Source organism: Ambystoma mexicanum, chromosome 4q (assembly GCF_040938575.1).
Source record: "Ambystoma mexicanum isolate Mex_15411 chromosome 4q, UKY_AmexF1_1, whole genome shotgun sequence".
Taxonomy (NCBI): Eukaryota; Metazoa; Chordata; class Amphibia; order Caudata; family Ambystomatidae; genus Ambystoma; species Ambystoma mexicanum.
This window is the reverse complement of record NC_090928.1, coordinates 691,727,242-691,745,915: the sequence shown is the minus strand read 5'-3', so window position 1 is coordinate 691,745,915 and position 18,674 is coordinate 691,727,242. Positions and strand designations below refer to the sequence as shown.

Below are 18,674 nucleotides of genomic sequence, written 5' to 3'. Positions count from 1 at the left end.
CTCATTGATGCAGTAAATATGATTTTATGGTCCCTAGTCAAAAAGGAAATAAGGTCACAAAACAACAGTATAAAAGATAATGCCATACTGTGGCTAAATAATGCCATACTGTGGCTAAATCAGATGATGCGGTGGAGGTGTATCTTCAAAATGGCTGTGTGTCTAGCGTCACAGTCATCTTGATGTGTCAGAGTGAAATGCAAAGTGAAAAAGAGAAGCATCCATGGAAATTTATTTGGATCCTAGAAAAAAAGGGCAAAGGAAATAGATGAAAATACATTGCACTTTTACTTAAAGGAAGAGAAGTGCACACGGAATGTTATCCCTGAGATAACCTCAGAAAGCATACTACAACACTTTCTGAAATACACCTGGGAGAGATGGGCAGCCATGGATCCCTATTGATGTAAATGGTAATTCTGCAATGATAAAAGCCACTTTAGCACTTGAACAGGAAAGAAGTTGTATTAATGAGAAAATAATCCAGTGAATAATTGAAAGGGAGGAGAAATTCTGAATTAAAAACCAACACGTTTTTGGGTTAGATGAGCCGGACTCAGGGACTAGAGTTGTAGGAAGATGAATGCTAAAGATTACCATTGGCCCAAAAACAATCTTCACAACGTGTGGATAGTGAGTGGGACACAGAATGATTTTTATTTGGGAAATGACATGATGCACAGAATGTGTATGGTGTTGGACTTCCTTAATCAAAAAGTGTGGTCCAGGTTAGGAGGACCTTCATCTGAGTTTGAAGACAAGAGACAGGCTTATCATTGTGCACAGTTCGTGCCATATGCAATTGAGCTACAGGTGAAGGATGTTACCATTCCTGCATTCACCAGACAAGTCACTATAATCCTAAAACACAGAAATGGACAGCAGATGACGGTTTCTAATGCATTTGTGTGCATAAATGAATCCATGAGGTTGTAAGGAATAGAGTGTGAATATACACCACTGGTAGAGATTGGGGACGGGCCCATCAAAATCATGGTACATAATAAAGGATTCAAGGATATTTGTTTAGAAGAGAATTCAGCATTAGGAATGTAAATACAAAAATCATATTACGCTGCATATTTCAACAATACAGTGATTGGGAACATCCCCGAGAGATATGTGAATGCACAGGCCGAGTAGAGTCTCTGGATTCTCAACCTAAAGGGATATTCAAAATTCAGTATGTGTATCCTTAAGATTCCAGTGAGACAGTATGCTGTCACCAAGAGAATTGCATATTATTTGATTTGAATGAAAATGAAACAGAAAAACAGCATATTGAAATGGAGATTGATATTCCAAAATATTTAAAGGTGGCAACTTTACAAAGAGATACAACCACATGGTTAGAGGAGATCACAGAGCTTCCTCCATTAGAGGATTTTACAGAATTTTCAAAAATGGTAGAGGGGTATGTTCTGGCAGCAGAGATGTGTACCAATGAAGAGGATAGGTATGAGTTGAGAAAGACATTCATGGAATTTAAAGAGGTATTTGCCAAGGATGCTTATGATTGTGGCCTAACCAATTTGCATGTTGACACCTTACCAGAGGTATATGTTTGAGATCCGGTATTTGTGCACCAATATCAGTTGCCACTGGCATGTTTGGAGTCATTAGCTGAGATAATAAATTTAGAATCTAGAGGAATTATAAGGCCCATTAATAGTACCTCAAAGAGAATTAAACAAAAGACTGCCAGTGTCCAGATGGACGCTTCTATTTATTGATCAAGGTCTCGCACAGGTCCATGGGTCAAAGGTGTTTACCACGTTAGATCTTACAGCTGGGTACTGGTGCATGTCACTGGCTGAAGACATACACAATTTGTTTGCATTTTCGTTTGATAAAACCCAATATGCATGGTCCAGAATGCCATTTGGGTATGTCAATAGTAGGAGTGAATTTGGAATATTTTTTTAGAAAAGCACGCCCAGATGCAGCAGAAAGTGGAACAATAGTCTACGTGGATGATGTTCTAATTAAAACTGAAAACCTCATTTTATTGAGATTAGACATGTGCTTAGCCAGTTACAGAAGACAGGAGCGAAAGTATCTTTGCAGAAAGCACAATGGTTCAAAAAGAAAGTGAATTTCTTAAGCCATGAAGTGACTGAGCATGGGTTGAATCCACAAAAGAAAAAGGTGGAAGCGATACAGAAATTGAAAAATCCTACTAAGTTAAAAGGATTGAAGAACTTGTTAGGGGTGACAGGATATAACAGGAGGTTTATTGAGAATTACGCAGAGATCCCTCAACCCTTAACCAAATTGTTGAAGCAAGGTGTAACTTGGAAATGGGAAAAAGAGCAATGTTAAGTGGTGGCTAAATAAAAAGAATGTCTCATGAAGGCCCCGTGTTTGGCCTATCCCATAAAGAACCAGGATTTCTTTCTAGAAATAAGATTCAATGACCAATGCATGCCAGCTCTGTTATCTCAGAGGCATGATTTAAATAACAAAACTATTGCCTATGAGAACAAGCCATTATCTCAGGTTGCAACTAAATTCAGTGAATGTGAAAAAGCAATGCTGACCACTGTTTGGGCATTGCAACATTTCCGTCCCATCATTCAAGGAGAAAAGAAGAATTTGGTCAGGTAATTTGGCACAGTCCAGAATTACTTCCTGCACATTGGTATTGCAGGGGTTCCCTGTGGAGGTAAAATCTGGTCAAAATAAAAAGAGCCCAGTTGCTCAAGGACTGGTGGATCTACATGATTGCCCAGCTGAGTGTACATCTAATGAAACAGAATTAGAACCCAATTTGAATAAATTTGAACAATCTTCACACAAAGCTTTCAATGAAGAGGTGTGCAAAGATTTGCCAAAAGTGTATGTGGATGTATGAGATATGATATGATATGATAGTTTATTTATATAGCGCCTATACACAATGTGTTTCAAACTGCTTCAAGGCAAGTGAGGGAACAAGGGAAAAAACAATTACATTCTTACAGGCCATGAACAGTAAGGATGTGAAATTAACTATTGTACTCGGCCTGATGACATTTCAGATAGTGCAAGAGCTAACACATAGATAAGGAAGGGAGGGAGAGAGTGGGAAGGAAATGGAAGCAGACAGGCGACTACCGTACTAGGCCTGACAACATTTCTGGTAGAGCCGGAGAAAAACAAAAGGTGAGGGAGAGGGATGCAGAAAGGGAGGGGAGGAACAAAACAAGCGACTATGATACTAGGCCTGATGACATTCCAGATAGTGCTGGAGCGGGTGTAGGGACGAAGAAAACAGTAATGGGAGGGTGGAGGAAACAGACAAGGTTGCTATCATATTAGGTCCAGGGACAATTCTGATAGAGTAAGTGCATAGAAGAAGGTAAGGGGAGGAGATAGGAAAAGGGAGAAGGGAAAGGAGGAGAGAACAGAGAGTAAGCAGTCAAAAAGAGTGTAGAAGCGAGAGTGGAGAGCGAATACAATTGCAGAAGTCAATAGTAACACATAATGTTGCAAGCCAGGATACAAGATGAAGATGGGAACAGCATGATTCAGGGCCACCATGAGTACAAGATGCAAAGGAAGTCCAGCATGTTGAGAAAGAGTGACGCACCTTGAATGAATGAAGTCCATAAAAGTCAAATCCAGCATTGGCCACAAGACGGTGATGGCGAAACCAGAATGTATCAGGACAGACTCCTGTGTGCAGGAAGGGGGGGCACAAGGGAACATCACAGGGGGATCAGAGGGGGTGAGGATGGCTTGTGGGGACAGAAGAGTAACACATGTTGGTGCATGCTTACCTGCTGTCTGAGCAGGGGGTCGGGCCCTGGGTCCTCCTGGTCCGAACAGGTCCAAACAGGAATTGCCCTTTTCTTCGTCTGTCCTTCACTTAGGACGCCCGGGCGAGAGACTCCCTTGATCTAATAGTTAAGAGCAGGAAGGAAGAGGCAGGGCTAAGAAGGTGGGTGGTGTTTAGATCAGGTGACCTAAATCACCTTGCACCTGCTCCCCATCTGCAAAGGAAAAGAGGCTGGAGGGCTCCTAAAGTAGGGAAACAGAGCGGCAAGCAGGAAGGCACCAGGTGGGCGGGGCTTGCTAAGTGGTGAAAAAGAGCAGCAAACAGGAAGGCACCAGATGGGCGGGGCTTAGGCCAGGTGACCTAGATCAACTTGCACCTGCTCCCCATCTGCCTGCATATCATGAGCATATCATGTGGAAAATGATGAAGAAAAGCAACTTGTGGCAGGAATAGGAAATAGTTGGTTGAAATGTGATAATATTCCTAGAGCGAGCCTGAGAATTGGAGCTAGGAATAGCCAAATAGCAAAGCTGGCTGCCATTTATTAGGCGATTCTTACCGCAGTTGAAAATAAATTCACAGAGATAGTTTTGGTGACTGATTCTGATTTTACGCGAAATAGTTTTGTAGAGTATTTACCTGGTTGGAAGGCAAAAGGGATGCTCACATATAATAACACAACTCTTAAACATGGTAAGATGATTCAAGCCATAGACAAACTAGTATCAGAAAATGATTTAATAGTACACTGGAGAAAAATCTGTGGTCATTTAAATATGCCAGGACCAGGAGGGAAATGACAAAGCAGATCAATTGGCCAAAATTGGTGCAGTCATGGGAGAGTGGTTTCCAATTGAACACTTACTTGGTGAAATACAGGTTCACACGCTCCAAATCTCCAAAATAAATCAAACAGCCAGTAGTGCAATGGAGTTATGATACCCTGGATGAGGATTTGATCAAAGCGCAAAAAGAAGACCCAATTTTAGGCCTATTTTATAATCATTTGATAGATGTAGAACAAAATCCTCTGTCTGAAAATGATTAGAAAGGAAAAGAAGAATTGAGGGTCCTATTTAAGAACAAAAAGAGAATGAGACTAGAAGATGTTTGACGGTTAGGGAGTCTGTAACAGGTCAGATTCAGTGGATAGTGCCTTTGTCATTTCGAGGTCTGATGTTACACCATGCGCATGACGCAATAACTCCAGGACATAGGGGTTCACAAAAAATGTTTGGGGAAATATTGAAAGATTATGCGTACTGGCCACATATGTCCCAAGATGTTGAACTGTACACCCGAGGGTATCTGGTATGTGCACAGTTTGAGCCTGCTTCACCTATTCATAGGGCTACATTAATGAAAAGAGGTTTGACCCTTCCATGGTCAGATTTTCAAATCGATTATGTTGGGCCTGTATAAAGATCAGCCAGGGGAAATGTGTGTCTGATGTCCAAATGGGTGGAATGTATTATCGCACTGGATTGCAGTGTGCAAACAGCAGCCACATTATTGGTAAATCACATATTTTCAAGTTTTGGTTTACCCCAAAGGAAAGAATCAGACCGGGGAAGTCATTTCACCAGTGCTTTGATGAGCAAGGTGTGGCAGATACTGGGTGTAAAGAGGAACTGCACATATCTTATCGACCATCTTCACAGGGGGTTAAGAGAAGCAACCAAGGTCTATAGTAGACATACTAAAAAAATGTGTAGCTGAGGCAGGATCTATTTGGGATCTTTGATTGCCTTTAGTATTGATGGCCATTAGATCAACTCCTGCTAAGGCAACAGGTATCAGCCCTCGTGAGATATTGACAGGAAGAAAAATGGTATTGCCACAACACTTGCGGTACAGGACGCATCAGCAGACACTTGTGAATGCCTCCAGAATTCATGAATATTTGGAAGAATTGAGGAAGCACTTACAACATGCATTTACGTTTGTCAGCAAAATCTGGAGAGAGCTGCTGATGGTGCAACATATTAAGATAGGAAGACATCTGTAAGAGAATACAAGGTAGGTGATCAGGTGTATAAATACCACTTTGGGAAATGTAGGCATAAAAACTCTAAATGTTTAGCAGCATGGCAAGGGGCGTTTGAAATTGTGGACAAAATATCCCCTGTGGTGTATAAAATTATCAAGGAGGGAGGTGAAATGGCGACAGAGCAATTTCTTCTTGTCAACCAAATTAAGCCCTGCCACCCAAAGAATGAGGTGAAAAGGCTTGAGCAAGTTGAGACTAGTTGAATAAAATAGATGCAGTGAAAATAGACATAACAGAGTAATTAAGGTGAACATGCCTATTTGGCAGGAAGTAGGATGGGACTATGTAAACACATAACAGTAGTTGCCCTGCTAGTATGCACATTCAACAGAGAATAATTTGTGATATGTGTAACACAGTGACACAAGAGCATGTGTGATGCAGCATACACAAGATTTCACTCCAAGAGTAAACAAACATATGGCCTGTTGAGTAAGCAGAAGTGAACAGAGCCACATGTAACATTTACAAATTGTTTATTTTCTTTAGGAAGAGGCGCTGAACCAAACTGAGCTCTCCTAATATTGTGAAGTAGTGTCTTTTTGCATGGGTTTCAAGCAATTGATGGGAAATGGTAAGGGATATTAGAAATGTGAAATATTATGGGGGGGGTGTTTTTCAGAATTATTTTGCAGCATAAAGTGGAATGTTGTTTTGTTTTGTGCAATAGCGATTTGAATTGCAGGTGTTCCAAAGTGGCAAATCCAGGGAGCCACTGTGTTTTAATCAGCATTCCAATTTTATTTCAGGCCTTGTAGCAGATGAGGGATAGACAATCATTCTGTGCTAAGTACTTAATCTGTTTTTTTCTGTTCACTTTAGAAATGACTAAGCCCCTACCCCGGCACGGTCAGATCCTTGGAGCGCTGGACCCTTGGAGGATGCCACAGGAGGAGGCCACAGGAAAGCCCCGGACTGAAGAATGGGGGTGAAGATAAGAAGCCTGAGATGTCAAAAAGATTACATCAGTGGAGGAGATTCCATGGAGTGCTGGACTGGAGGATTCTGCTGATGACAGCGTTATGTGCAGTGTTGGTGCAGAGACTGATGGACAGGACTCTGTCAATTCTGGATACCAGGAACTGAAAATATATAATCTTCATTTTGTTTTGTTCATCTTCACTTTTGTTTCATTTTTCATTTAGGGCTTATGGAGCATATTACTATGCTGTGTTCCGCCAAGTTGGGGAGTGGATTGTGGACAAGAAGTTTTTGTTTCTCCAGTTGCTTATTCCATGGAATGCATACGTATGTGATGAGAGTGTGATTCAAAGTCTATGGTGTTTATTTTGAAAATGGACTTTCCATGTATATATGGACATCTAAATATGAATACTTCAATCAGGAGTGCACATTTTGTTTTATTGTGCATGCATATGGACATTTCTTCAATGAGAGATACACATATTCTTATTTGATTACTATATTAGTGATTTGAACTGTTTTTTTTAATGTTGGTTTATGGAAAAGGAGGGTAAAAAAAACTGTAGCAGAGAAATTCACTATTATTGTGGTGCATGCATTTTAGTAAAATTGATTATTATTCCTCCCACTGTGATGTTGCAAGCGATCACAGCATGAGGAAAAGGAGGGAATATGTAAAATGCTATGGTATGGCAGTACTTTCAATGGAGGCAGCCAGTAAAAATGAGTGCAGATGGGAACAGCAAACTATTTAAACATGACATTACTTTCAGTGGGGTCAGTATAGATAAATGCAAATAGTGACAGCGAATAATTTAGTGCAAGTGAAGGCAGCAGATTAAAAATAATGCATTGAGTTCATGGGGAGCAGTGAATTAGACTTTCAATGGTGTCAGCAAAATGGATGCAAAAGCAGCAGATTTAAAATGCACTGAGCACATGTAAAAAATGTGTGTTCCATATTATAAATTAATTTGCCATCTGTGTAGTTTTGCAACAAACTTACCCAGATTACTCAACTAACTATTCCCTATGAAATAATATCCCAGTAATTAATTAGTGTTCCCTTTTAACAATGAAATGCAAAGGGCTCAGATGGAAAATTCAGTTTGTCGTACTGTGGATATAAACGTGCTTGCAAAATGAATGGGCTGTCTTTTCCATTCAGGTAGATTATTGTTCTTGCAGGAAGCAAAGTGATACATGTAAGCTCTCGCAGGGTGATTGGACAGAGAAATGCTTTGGTTCTGGAAGCTTACTGGGGTGACAGAAAATGTCCAAAAAAGGGTAGGAGTTAGTTTTGATTGACAAGGCTCAGGCATAAATGTAGGCAGCAGAAAGGGAGTGGGGCTTTTTGACTGCTGGCTGTCTGGAGAAGAGGGAGAGAAAGGACATAGGGAAGAGCCGAGCTGTCCAGGTCCTAGATGCAGCTGGGAACCTGAGCTGACCTTCGAGGCGTTGGTTAGAACAAACAAATGTTGTTATTGTAAACCGAATTAAGATGTTTTATTGTAACTAGTTTTATTTTAACGCATGTAGAAAAATGGCAAAAGCTGAGCTGGTTGGTTTGTTTTATTGTGTCTCTGGTGATAATTTTTAAATAAGGGGAGTAACAACGAAGTGCGTTAGTGCATATACCACAGTGGTAAAATATTTACCGCCAGTGGTAGAGTAAAAAAATAAAAGTTGGAGAGCCAGAAAAGCAAGCTAGAAAACCTGTGATACATGTTTGTATATGTTCACCTGTACATGCTAGAAGCTGAACAGAACCATTAAATACGGTAGGCTGATGTTGTATATAAGTCATCAGCACAACATATGGTGATAGATATTGTGTTCCTACTAAATGTTTAAGGTACAGTAATGTATACTTAGTCAACCCTAAAACAGGATACCAATACCAATGCTCACCACTGATTTAACACAACACTACAATACTGCTACTTTATCGCAAATTTACCATGATACTAAAATACTGCCCAGGTTAGGCAATAGCACTATGACAGAACCCTTAACAATCAACAAGCAGACTGTCATACCTACTTACAACCTGACCCACAGTGATAGAAAAAATAGCAGCTATTTCCCTTACACCTTTGCAGCATGCAAAGAGATGACACTGCATCTGGGGAAGCAGTGCAGGAGCAGATGGAAGGCCTCTGTGACAGCTGAACACCACAGAACATCAGAGTAAAAGCCACTGAACATTTAAGGTAGAGTGGTCAGGATGAGGAGAGGGGCTGAAGGTGACTATCACTCGGGAGATTTGTGTGTTCTTCCCAAATTACAGGAGAATCCTACATACTGCTCATAGTGCATGTCATCCCTTTCAGCTCATTGGTGGAAGCAGGGGAATAGAATACAATAATTGATCGGCCAACAGAGCTCTTGAAGCCTGATGGCCGTAGTACCCAAAGAAATTGGACTTCTGCAACAAATTCCCTATCATGAAATTGTGAAGTTTTTTGCTTTTGTAACAATAAAAAAGAATTAGACTAACATAAATGAGGCCATTTTTAGATCAGGCAGGCAGGTACACACTATATAACCCTACTGCAATCAAAAAATGTATAGATAAGGTTCATATGCTATTTGACAAAAAGAGAGTTTCTGTGGTAATAGTGTTCACTTGTAATGGAAGTGAAATAAATGCAGTTTGTAATGGAGAAAGGTGAATGAAATATGGAATGAACAACTGTGAAATGTAAAGCACAAAACCAAAACTATCACAATCATCTACCTTTCAATGCCACAGTAATACTTTCTGGGAAACACAGGCTAGCTAGCAACCTTATTTAACATTTAATATGATTGAGACCTAATTTGGGCTAACAAACGATGACTTCTGCATGCACCGAAGAAGTTTCAACTAGATGTCTAACCTGAGAAAAAAAAACAGGTGCACCTCAATGCTGACAACCCGCACTGCAGCTTAAACAAAAGCCTGTGGATTTATGCATAAAATACAAGTGGTGGACTTCATAGCAGAAGTAAATGCATCACAGGCTTTTCTCACACAAAAAACATATACTCAACAGTGGATAATTGGCACACCTTCTGAGACATCTTTACAATAGATCCCAAATAAAAGAAAAAATATCATCCTATAGGATAGATTCTTCATGTAGATAACGGAGAGCAATATAAGCAGCATACAGGCTGCATCACATGCCATTCAAGGTTGGTATTGGAAGTATTACAGAAATTATAGTCACGTTCAATGTTAAAACCTCTGGAGAGATACAAGAACCTCCTAGGGATTATGAGAGATAATAAGAAAGAACAAACAACAGGTTTGTGTGTAAGAAGATGACCCTGGGCACCAGTCAAATCTCTCAGGTATAGGGCTGAGTGAACTTCCCTCAGATAATTACTGTGGTCAAACATATTCAAGGGACAGAACTTGGTGCAATAGGCAATATTTCCAGCGACATTCAGAATGCCAAACATAGCACCTGAACCTTCATGTGGGTTCAGTGGTATTGGTTTCATTTCAGCTGTCCAATCTGAGCTGCTCAATTTCCCAGCAAGATCCAGTGACTCTGATCCATTGTGCTGCCCCTATAAAGGTTGAAGCTAACTTTCAGTTTCCTTTTGTGGGTTGGTTAGTATTTAAGAACAGGAGCATACAAGGCAGACCCACAACATGTGTGTTAGAGGGGATTTGTTGGTTTTTTGAGGTATCTCAATACACATATTTTCACTTTTGCCTGTTTGTGTGTTTATTAGTCCCCCCATTTTTTTCCTTTTTTACTATTATTTTCCCTCATACCATTTAAAAAAAAAAAAAAAAAAGATTGAGTCTTGTGTGAATCCTTTTGTTTGCACACGTCTCCTGGGAAGGGGATACTAATTTCCAAGTTAAGGATTTGGGAGACAATTGTGTGCCTCTTATGCTGGTGGTTGAAACTGTAATATTCCCACAGACAGAGCTAGTATTGTTTGAGGTGAAAGAGTCATTTGGGGTTGGTGCTGGAAGAGGAAAGGAAGCAGAACTCACAATTGAGGGGTTTCCCCTGCCACAGCATGAGCTGGGGTGGTGGATGTGAAGAAGAAAGAAGGCCTGTGGAAAGGTCATGCATGGATGTCATGGACTGGATCCCAGGTGAACTAATGTCCTTCATTCCAATGAATCAGCCAGGTGAGGCACAAAGATACTCTACTGGCCGACTAATTCGACAAAAGGATTACAGGAACAGGAAGTGCCACCAAGGTGACCTCCGCAGCTGAAAGGAAAAGACAGGAGTTACATACATGATTCCAAGAACAGGCCCCTTACCCATGTGTCCCCAGGGACACTGTGTACCTGTTAATCTTTGAACAGGTAAAAGACTGGAAGTTGGCTAGACGGATTAGAACAAGTTGAAAAGCAAAAGGTTTATTCGTGAGGCATAGGTCATGAGATACAATCACCCTCCAGAGAACAATCAAGTCCAATAATCTACAATCCAGAAACACAATCTATAGATGGCGACTCCCTTGGCGTATGCATACACTGAGGGATGGAGCTGCTTCTGGTGGATGGCGCCTGCAGAACCCATGTTTGCACGGCGCCTGGGCAATCACCACGTCCCAGACAACAGCGCCAGCTGCCATTGATGGACGGCTTCGGAATCGGTCAGCTGTTCATCGGGGCACAGCATTGCGTGTCGCCATGGCATCCGCTATGCCCCTTATGGAAACGACACCTCGATTGGCCACATGAATCAACAACAGTGTGGCTCCTAGCAACCGTAATGTTCACGTGATGCACAGCACGTCCTAGGAAATCATGTGACCTGCCTCACAGCAGAAAACAAACACCAAGAAGGCAGGCGGTGCTTCTCAGTTGTTCGCTGACAGCGTTTGGAGTTTTTGTTCCTCGTTCATGTTGGTTTACCTGGTCTACGACCCTCGGATTTCAACTCAAGGACTTCTTTTGCTTCCTCCTTGGTACCGTGCATGGACTTTGTGGATCTCCTGGCTATTTGACTTCAGACTGCTTTTGGACAAGTTTCTGATACTCCCTCTGCTCAGTTGAAACCGGAACTTTTCACTTTGCATCCTGTTACTCCTCGATCCACTCTCCAGGCTTCTTATCCTCAGGTGGATTCAGTGTGGCAAACCTACCTCATTCCTCCTCTCCCCTGGCTTCCCTGCTCTTAGCCCACTGAGGGAACAGGTATTACACCACCATTTCCTGCATTTCATCCACTAGTCCCTGGTAGGTGACTTTCCTTTCTATAGATACTCTACCTCGCATTGCCCTGCCTGTTTTTTCTTTACCTGCCCTTTTTTCCTTACAGCAGCCAATCCGGACCACCTGGGTATCCTGCTCCTACCACCTGTGGCCCTAATCCTCAAACAGCAAGTGTTTACTGTCTTGCTGTTGGTTGCTTAGGGACAGAGGTATTCTTGTTCATCGCGATCTTCAAGTCTTGACACCATGTCACGTCAAATCACAGGATTGCGTGACATCGAGTCACGTGATAGAGTAGAAGCGCACACTGGCAACCATAGTTCTTGCCTGGGCCGATCCTGAATGTGCCACGGCAGCCTCCAGGATGTTCTGCCTGTGGGCAGTGTCAGCGCTGGTCCACTGTGCTGCGTCGAGTGGCTGGAGGGTTGTGACAATTGAGTCATTCTGCCAGAGGGGAGGCAGAAGCCGGTGTAGTGCCTGGGGATGACTGGGTGGACTTTGCTGACTCAAGGGGGGAGCAAGGGGCATTTGTACAGTGAATACACTGAGGGGGTTGTTGGACAATGGAATAATTAACATTGGAGAGCAAGTGCTGGCAACTCAGCAAGGAGAAGGTGTGGCAGAGATGCAGGGGGGTGTAGCACAATAGAGAGAGACGAAGGAGAGGTGCAAATGGTGGTTCTGTGTTCTGTGGTGCTCAAGAGGGGGAGTAAGGATGAGGAAGAGATTGAGGCCTCTACACATCATGCTTGTCCTAGCAGAGGGGGAGTAGAGAGGCACAGGCATCCCTTGTCATGTTTTAAGTGGTAGGGGGGACATCCAAACCCATGACAGATCACACCTCACCATGGGTTTCGGAGTACTTTAACTTGCTGATGGGAAAACTGAAAAAGGGGTCAAGGCAACATCACATGCAACCTATGCAAGATGCCAGTCAATCAGCATTTTCAAACAAAGGGTTGTTCCATGGGAACAAAGGCAATGCAGAAGCACATGCCTCTGAGGCATGGTGTGACTAGCCCTAGATAATGCATTGAAGCTCCTAATAAACCCTCTTCAATAGCACCCAGTTGAGGGGACAAAGAGGTAGTGTCTTCAGGTTCCTCACTGGAGGACACATCTGCTCATGGATAGGCACACCAGCACAAGCATCCCTCATTTCCCCCCTTCTTTGAGACTGGCCAAACAATTATGATCCCATAGTTACTGTACCAGTAGCAACATACACCAGCAGGGCCTTGTTGCCACCACCTCCACATCAGCTTGTTGGTTTTAGCCTTATAGGGAGGCACAATTAGGACAGGCACACTGGAACTGAACGGTGCATCATTCTGGCTTGTACTGCCTATATTGCCAGTAAGAAGAGGATACTGTGGACATGCACGAGCTCCAACAACAACCTACTCTCTTGTAGGTGACTGACTGGGCATTGGGAAAAAAGTAAGACAGGATCAGCTGGAGTGACTACACTCAGACGACCATAGGATAGTCCCCAAATGTTTTAGGAATGGCTCCCCAAGTGTGTGAATGGGTTACAATGTTGACAAAGCCTCATTCACAGCCTCTTGTTTTGTAGGAAAGGAAAAATATGCAAACATCCTCAACACTTAAAGTTGCATCACTGTCTGCAGAGTTGAACAGGGATTGAAAAAGGTCTTATTGAGTTTACAACAATCAATATAATGGCCCAAATGCTTCCTCGTGATAGCATGCTGTTATGAATGTGCGGCTTTTGATTCTATTATAAGAGTCTCTAAATGTCAAAATAAAATGAAGTACATTTTGGTTATTCTTACATGTTTGCAGCTTTCACCCACAACATGAAAATGATGACAGCTAGGTATGGGGCCCTTGCATTATTCAATCTGTTATCATGAAATGTTATTTGACATATGATGATGATATCATATTCACCACAGATATCAAAGTGTTTTTATCTGTATGTTCTTGCCTAATAAAGAAGACAAAAGTGGGACTTTGAAAAGCATATGTGAGTAGTTAGAGTAATAGGTCTGTTCAAGCAACATATGTGTTCAGTTCTGAGAATGTGTTATCTTGATACTACAGGCATGTGACTGATGGCATATTTTCTGAAACAACTGTTTAGATGCTTGCACGTTTGGAAAAGCACTAGAAAGCAGGTACCACAGCAGCCCATACAAATTAACTACTGCACATTATTGCGATGGAACCTCCTACAAATATATAACATTACAAAACGTTGCCCTAGACTATTTGAATGTGTGATCAAACTTGCAAGGTAGTCCACCTAAAGATCATGTGTGCGTTAGTGTGGGGCAAACGTCAGCATTCGCTCAAACTTGTCTTTTCACTTGTCATATAGCAGGGACTGAAGTAACCAAAACACTCATGTTTGCAGCTCTTGCTTCACAAGAAGAACATAAACAATGCCTTGCCTGCACTGTTGGAGAGTGTCTCTATTCATTACTGTGCTTGTAAAATACCACATCAGGACACAAGAACAAAACAGTAGGCACAAACGTGAATAGCATCTCACACTATTACACTCGAACAGTAACCACATCAGAGCTATCACACAGCAAAGACAATTCTGGGTGCCAAATGGGCTAGAGGTAGTATGGTGACATAGGGTTGCAGTAGAGGTATTCTGGGATCATTTCAATTCAGTGTATTTGGTCACATCATATGGCACCACAAAGAAATGGTAACCAGCTTGGTCCCAGCCTTCCTTCAGCACAGTTCTCCTGCACAGAGTGCAGATGGTAGTATGCATCTTTGTGCTGTATGAAGAACTTTCTCACTTTGGATTGTCTTTCTGGATAAGAGGATATGTCCTTCTATTCCTTAAATGTGATAGGGGTTTTGGAGTTGGTAGTGGGGCTATCCCTTGCTGATGTTTTGTCATTTTCGACTACAACTTACAAAATGCTGGCAGATAGGTATGGGCCTCCTGTGTTTTTAAATCTTTTGTCATGGTAGGATGAATGCACAATGTTATTTGACATGATGGAAACTTGCATGACGATACCACTGAATCAATAGTGTATGTTTACATTCACTTAGCAAATACAAAAGACAAAAGTGTGATACATTGAAGAGGATATGAAGTGATATTACACAGTAGCAGAGAGTCTGTTAAACATCTTTCTTGGTTAGTTCTGTGAATTGATGGCCTGCAACTGATGGTTTGTTTTCTGAAACAATTGTTTAGATGTTCAAAAATCTTTCAAAAAGCACATGAAAGCAGAACATGGAACAACTACTACAGCAAACTGTTGCAGTTAAAACCTGCTGGAATTTAACATTAGATAATGTTGCCTAAGAGCATATAACAATCTGATTTATGACTAGTATATGACGGTGTGAGCAGGTTTGAAAGACGCTTGTAGGGCAAGCTTAGGCAGTTTTAGAACTTGTCGTTTTGTTGTCAAGTAGTGTGGGATGGTGTACCAAATGAATGCTCCTGTTTACAGTGCCTGTTTCACAGGGAGAACTGAAAAAATGCTTGGGGTACTACTACTTTCTGCACTGCTAGTGGGATTACCTCAATGCATAACTCTGGTTGTAAATAAGCAGGGGCTTCACTCAACAAATGAACAGTAGTAGCACACACACTAATTGCTTCTTGTGCTATTACAGTCAGGCAACCACCACTACAGTTAGTTACTAGACCTAGGGCACAGCAGCAAATATTTCTGGGGTAACAATATGGGTTGGGTGAACTAGTTTGATAGAAAATGTCTTCTGTGATGCGCATCGTGTTGCATCACATGGCACCACACAGATGTAAGAGTATACCCAACCTGGTCCCAGCTTGTACCCAGCACACAGGTGTCTTGCACAGTATGCAGATGGTGATAGGTTGCCATTCTTTGGGCTGCACAAAGAACTTCCACACTTTGCAGTTTCTTGCTTGGCCAAGAATATATGTCCTCCCAAGCTGCCCTTAGAAGTAATGGTGGCGATGCAGATGATGGCGTGGCTGCCACATGCCCTTTTCCTTTCCATCCTGCCTCTGTAACTGTAGTATTGCCTTCCTCCTCCTACTCCTCGGGATCAGAGATTTCCAAAATCGTGTGTTGCAGTATGGACTCAGAAGGGTTAGATTTATCTTGCTTGAAATCACCATCATTGTTCTCAGACTCATCAGTGGTTGTCGCAGGGACATAATTCCACCAAAATGCCAGGTGTAGCAGAAGTGACACCATATGACCCTTGACATCTGATGACATCACAGGAAGTGATGTCATTTGACTCTGCCCACGAAGTGGCATCAAGGGAGGTGATGTGCACAACCTTTAACCCCTTGACAAAACAGGAAGTGGCATCACATAGCATTGTTCCTCAGTACATTAAGAAAAATAAAGTTACGAAATCACTGTAATATGATATACATTTCATACAGAGGTCAAGGGTCGTATGATGTCACTTCCACTGGAGTGGGTGATTTCTTCATTTAACCAAGCACTTTCAGCACCATGCAATGTCAGACGTGCCCACATCTCTCATATCTGGAGTGGGTGATTTCTTCATGTACCCTAGTGCTTTATATAACATCAGATTTGCCCCTCGCTGCACACCAATAACTCCTGAACTGAGGAACGGATATAAAATAATTACAGACCTCAATTGACCCCTGAGCTACAACCTTCCTCGCAGAAACACGGTGCCATGCGTTAAAATACCGCCTCTGTTCTCTGTACATGTATATCACGGTAAATGGATCCCATTACGTGGGTGAGTCATTCACCTTTGTAAACAAACTGTAATTCACACTGCATCTCTGCAATCCCGTCCCCTGCCTTTCCTACCTACTCCCACGCCTGGGGCACAGTGCTGTGTGTTAGAACACCTTTTGTAATATAGCTGTACACATATATGATAAATGGATCGCATTGCTTTGGTTACTGCTGCATGGAGACCTTTGTAAATAAACTGTACAGACTGCATTAGGCCTCAGCACAAAGCGGCGGTGCCCTCACCTTCCTCGCTAGAGCACAGTGATCTGTTTTAAATATAGCGGCACACATATGTCCATTTGGTGACTACTGCATGAAGAGCTTTGTAAATTAACAAGAGGAGGAATGACCCATGTCTCACCAGCCCCCAACACCTAACTCCAAGAACACAGTATTCTGGTTTATAGCGCTTTTTGGTACAATGTAAACATAGTCTCTCACCGGTTTTTGGAGGGTTTCTTTTCACCTTCATCCAGTCGAACGTGTGAGTGGTGGAAGACTGCTCGGGCGGTAGGCGGTGTCACTCTCCTCGCTAAGGGGTGAGAGTGGCATGTGGCTGTATATGCCCTGCAGATAGCACGGCTGCTTTCGCAGGAAATGGTGCTGCGGCAGGTATGGCCTTGGCAGCAGTAGGCATCTGGAGGTTGAAAGTAGAGTCACTCTGCCTCCTGGTTTAGGTAGAACTGGTGTCCGTAGCCTGCAATGCAGGGCTGGGGAGAGTACCCGGCCGCAGAGCTGGGATAGGCAGGGTAAGCCAAGTTTTCTCTGGTGGAGCTGGCTGGGTGCCGCAGTGCTGACCACCACCATGAAGCGCCCGTCTCCATTGTAAATATCAGCCATACCAGAGCAGGCTGGGTATGCCGTGGTGCCCTGCTCCAGCGCTTTGTATCCGTTGGGTGAGTAGGCGTTCAGCCCACAGTAACAAATTGCATACTCTAAGGAGTTAATTTTGGGCTTGTCCATCAGCCACTGGCCGAGGAGTGACAACCTGTTTGAGGAGATTCCTCCTGTCACAGACCTTTCGATAGTGTGTCAAAGCTGGGAATCTTGGCCTTCCATGGATTGCCATTTGCCAGTCTTCAGTCCCCAGCAAATCAGGCATGCATTTCTCGCTGGCAGCCAATGTATGAGACATCCTGCTGTAGGCCCACACAGGCCATTTTGCGTGCAAATCAAGACTCCAGCCAATAAAAGGCAGGATTGTGTGTGAACGGGTTGGGAGAAAGAAAATCAACAACTGCTACAAACACTGTAATTGGGCAACTCGGCAATCCATATCTAGGACACATCTCCCTTGTTTGAAAACCTCAACTGAATGGTATGTTTTCACTTTTTTTCAACGCTGCATTACATTGATATGTTTTACTCCTGTCTTCTCTCCATATCGTGCTTATATTATTTGATTGGGTGTTTACTTTAATGTATTATAACAGACTGGCCCTGATGAAGGAAATTGCTTTCCGAAATGCATTGGTATATTGAGTCTGATTTGACAACAAGTTGTGGCAATTGCTTCCTCACTAAGAATGCATTAGTGACCTTTTTATTTTTTATTTTTGAGACTGTTTCTTCGATAATTCATCTTTGAAAACAAGAGATTTTTTCTTTCTAACAAGTGTACAACTCTTGATACATGATTAAATTGAATCTAAACTCTGACTAACTCCACACCCAGGTTGGGTTTAACGGAGAGCGGATGTGTGACTTGGTATTATTACTTGGTCTCCTGCTTTACGTGAACCCCAGACCGAGACATGCCCAGGCACATAAGCACTGGCCATGCCACTGCTCGCACCCAAGGAGCTTCCATTGAAAATCAAAATGACATTTTCTTATTTTGTTTTTATATTGGGGTCGCAAGAGAGACCTGGATGTTGGTGGTTGTGGTGGTAGTGGAGAGGGAGACCAGGAATGGAACTTATCCTGAACCTCTGCACAGGCTGTTGTCTTTTTGGACTCCTCAGTAGATACAATCTGCACATTCTCTCCCCGTCTGTAGCAGACACACTGGGCTGAACTTCATGCTTCTCCTACTCCTCA

The 18,674-nt window shown here is 42.5% G+C and overlaps 1 pseudogene; it reads right to left on the bottom strand.

Annotated features, from left to right (window-relative positions):
* Window positions 1–10,904: 10,904 nt before the first annotated feature.
* Window positions 10,905–17,597, bottom strand: LOC138467281 (homeobox protein Hox-B1-like; annotated as a pseudogene).
* Window positions 17,598–18,674: the final 1,077 nt, after the last annotated feature.